This window comes from Solanum pennellii, chromosome 10 (assembly GCF_001406875.1).
Source record: "Solanum pennellii chromosome 10, SPENNV200".
NCBI lineage: Eukaryota > Viridiplantae > Streptophyta > Magnoliopsida > Solanales > Solanaceae > Solanum > Solanum pennellii.
The window spans coordinates 66,580,256-66,584,489 of NC_028646.1; the positions used below are offsets into that span (position 1 = coordinate 66,580,256).

The 4,234-nt window shown below is 27.1% G+C and overlaps 1 non-coding gene across 1 annotated transcript; it reads left to right on the top strand.

The window, feature by feature from the left end:
- Positions 1–2,414: 2,414 nt before the first annotated feature.
- On the top strand, positions 2,415–2,486 carry TRNAK-UUU. Its single transcript has one exon. It is a non-coding gene; the product is annotated as a tRNA-Lys (tRNA).
- Positions 2,487–4,234: the final 1,748 nt, after the last annotated feature.

A 4,234-nucleotide genomic window follows, 5' to 3' on the forward strand; every position in this document is an offset into this window, starting at 1 on the left:
CAATTGAAATGAGGATACATCAAAGGAGATCGGACAAAGCATATTTCACCAAAGTTCTTTTTCATGCATGATCTTCAACAAAATGGTGAGATAGTTTTTCAACAAATCCGTTCAAGTGATAATCTTTCGAATTTATTCACTAAGGCATTGTCAACATCAACGTTTGAGAAGTTGAGATACAAGATTGGAATGCGTCGTCTCCGAGATATCAAGTGAAGTTTTCATTAGAGGGAGTAAAATACTCGTTGTACTCTTTTTCTTAACTATGTTTTGTCCCTAGTTGGATTTTCCTGATAAGATTTTTAACGAGGCAACTTTCAAAGCGTATTATGAGATGTGCGTACTCTTTTTCCTTCACTAGGCTTTTTCCCATTGGGCTTTCCCTAATAAGGTTTTAACGAGGTACATAATCTATGGATATCCAAGAGGGGGTGTTATAAATTCATTGTATAGTATATGTGGATTATCCATTACATTTATCCAACTATTAATTGGATTCATGTATATGTACTTCCGAGGTGATAAGAACTTTCGAGATAACTATGTATCTATGGAGTGATATCTCAACACTATAAATAGAGAATCACTCACCATTTGAAAGACACACTTGAATAAAAAAAGTTATATCCTCCATAATCCTTGTGTGGTTCGAAAGATAGAGAGTTGATGAGGAGGCTTTTCTAAGAAAAAAGGTATGGTTCTTTCAATTCCGCATCCGGGGAAAGTAGCTTCCACTAAAACCATATCTGCTACTCTGATATTAGCTATTCGAGTCAAATCATAGGATTGAAAGCCGATTGTTAGTTTCTTTCCTTGGGGCATCGCATTATGGATAACGTAATAAAAAGTCTTTCTGACATTCGTTGGGCTTCTCTCTTCAAGAGCCTGCACCCCGGCCTTTTGTGCAATAAACCCCTCCGGCCGAAGACTAGTGATAGGTGGTTTGGCACCTCCTAAATGGGCGTCCAAATTGGACCGAACCCTTTGTCAGGCTATAGTTCCCTGAAAGTTATGGAATAAGACATCGATTTCTCAACAAGATCAATGCTTCTTGTCTTCTTCTTATTATTACAATTATATTATTATGAGCTTTCTTTATAATGATATTAGAATTATTTAGGGAGTTGCATTTTTTCTTTGGTGATAACTATTTAATACGTATATTATAGTACTTCAAAAAAAAATTAATTTTGAAAAGTTAAAATATTGATATAAAAATTGAACTAAAACTATAACTTCAATTTAGTGTTTTTCTCTGTGATACTTCAAAGTAAGAGATTTTCTATTTGTTATTTCGCCTATAATAGGATATCTTGGATAGTCATTTATTATTATTATGTGGTTCAATTTAGTTATGTAGGGTTTAATTATGCAAGTATTAGTTATGCAACTATTATTTAGTTATATAAAAATTATAATACATAAATTATTAATTATTTAATATTAAAATTGTTGTAATTCAAAATATATTTATTTACAAATAAATAATTAAACAAATAATATAAATTCTTCTTTTTTTTAAATAAAAAGTAAAGAAAAAAAAGTTTTTCCTCTATACTAAACTTACTTAATTGGGACTTCTATTTTTTCCTTTTGCTATTTTTTGTTTAATGTATATAGCTTATAAAAATAAAATATCATTAATATATTTCAAGTATATTATAATATCTTATATAAATATTCTATCAAATATATGATATATGTTGTTATATTTCTAATATACCAAATAAACAATTAGGTATAAATTTACGTTCTACTTTTTAATCAAAATATATTTATAGCATTTAATTTAAATTGATAATTTATTATTATATACGATTTTTCCTTAATTAAATACGTGAAAGTTATATAATAATATATAACACTTATATCTGATTAACATATTCTGCCGTCAAAATATTCACAATCCAATTTATAGTATTAAAATAAAGTATTTACATTTGGAATTCAAATGAAAAAAAAAGGTACGGGTTTAAAAGATAGAAGAAAGAAAAGGTTAGGAAAATTGTATAGTTAGGTAAAGCTCTCAAAAATTAATGATTTAAAAATAAATTAATAGGACTAAAAGTGTAGTTTATTATTTCAAAATACATATATAGCTAATACCTATATAATTTATTCTATTTTCTATCACACATAAATTATACATAGATTTCCTCATAATTTATGTTGAAATTGATTATATAGGATTAAAAAAAAACACAATCTAACACTTGTATAAAATTAATACATGAATAATTTTTATACAACATTCGAAAATCTACCAATCAAATATGGTATAAGTTATGTTGACATTTTAACCTAATAAAAAACTTTTATCAGTACAAATAATACAACTTTTATATATGTGCAAGCAAACGCCCCCTTAAGAATTTATTTATATATAATAGTATTGACAACCTTGCATCAATTGAGCCGTCTTAGCTCAGTGGTAGAGCGCGTGGCTTTTAACCACGTGGTCGTGGGTTCGATCACCACAGACAGCGGAAAAGGGTTTTCTAAAATTAAATTTGGAAATTTTTATTTTACTTGCTACTGAAAACAAAACAGCAATAGACAATATTCACAACAGCTTTGAAAGTTTAATCCAGTCCAATTTTCATTTTCTTTTTTTTCTAAAGTACCTTAAACTTAATTTGGAAATTTTTATTTTACTTCCTTACTTGAAAACAACAATAGACAATATTCACAAGAGATTTGCAACTTTAATCCAGTCCAATTTCATTTTCTTTAAAAATGCTATGATAGCTAAATTCGGCTTTTTGTTAATTTCACAAGATTAAACTCTTGTTTTATGTCATTTACACTTCAATTGTTTAAACATGGGTTATACAGAAGGATGTTAAAGTTGTGTAACACGTTGTTGTCTTCTCATATGATCACAAACATCTTAATTTCACGTGTTAGAATAACATTAAATCCAAATTTCAACTTTGTTTACAGTATGCTAATCTTTCTATTAGATTAACAAATAGCAAATTCCATTTGATTCTTTTATGAAAACTTTTCTTATTTTGATTTTGAGTTACATAAACTAAGAGGGGCACCACCCAAACAAAATTCATTCCGGCTACTGCATCACATTATTCAAGGCAATGCATTTTTAAAAAAAAAAAATCGAACAAATTTAAAATATTAAAAGAGTTTGATGATTTATAGTTTGATAAAAGTATCTTGGATTGATCATAAAATATAATTTTACTTGTGTTTTATCGATGTCAGTCTTTTCGACTATCTTTTTTTTATCAAAGTATTCTTTAAAAAAATAAATTAAAACCTCTAATTTGATGGGAAAAACTAAAGGACCAATCAAAAAATAGGAAAAATTAGTAAACTAGTCAAAATAAATAACATATTTAGTAAAAATATCCATACTTTATAAATATTAGCAATAATGTCAAAAATGTCATTATTTTAAAAAATTTATGTGTCCCAATTTTCTTCCTATTTTATCTCTTTTTTTCAATTAATTCTATATATCCTTTTTTTAATAAAAAAAATCATTCTCTCTCATATTTATCTTTTCAAATTGTTAATTCTCTCTCCCATTTAATTTTTTCTCTCTCTCATGGTTATCTTTTCTGATTTTCCTCCAACATTCAAGTTGCAAATATTTTTTTGCCATATATTTTGGTTGTTTTTTTAATCCAAAATTGAATCAACAAGAATCCCTTTGATTAAGGTATCTCTAATCTTTATTCTATTTTCAGATTTCTTTTCTAATTTTATTTTTGTTTAAATCTTAAAAAAATGTTGTTTGTATTTCTCAATTTCCGTTATGATTTACTCTCCAATGGCTGAATCCAAGAGGCTTACTAGAGATATTCATCTTAATCAACTAATTTCTGGTGATTTTTCATTCTTTAATTTATTTATTACTTAACAAATAGTGTATAATGTATAATCCACTGCTAAAATGAGGGAAGAAAGAGGGTAAGAACATTTACAAGACTCATTGGTGTGCAAAGCCTTCCTCAAACTCAGAAGCAAATATAGAATCTTTGTCTACTCGTGAGGATCTTGAAAAAGACGACGAAGATCGGATAGTTGTCGAACAATTTTCTATTAGTTTGTTTTGTATTTATAGTTCTTTTTTAGAATTTGGTATGCTTTCTTAATTTGTATTCAAATCACTATGTATACTATCAATATTTGTATTTATTAAAAATTTCATGTTGCATGGTTTATGAATCTTGTATTTGTCCCTAATTTGTATTCATCCAAATGTATGTCA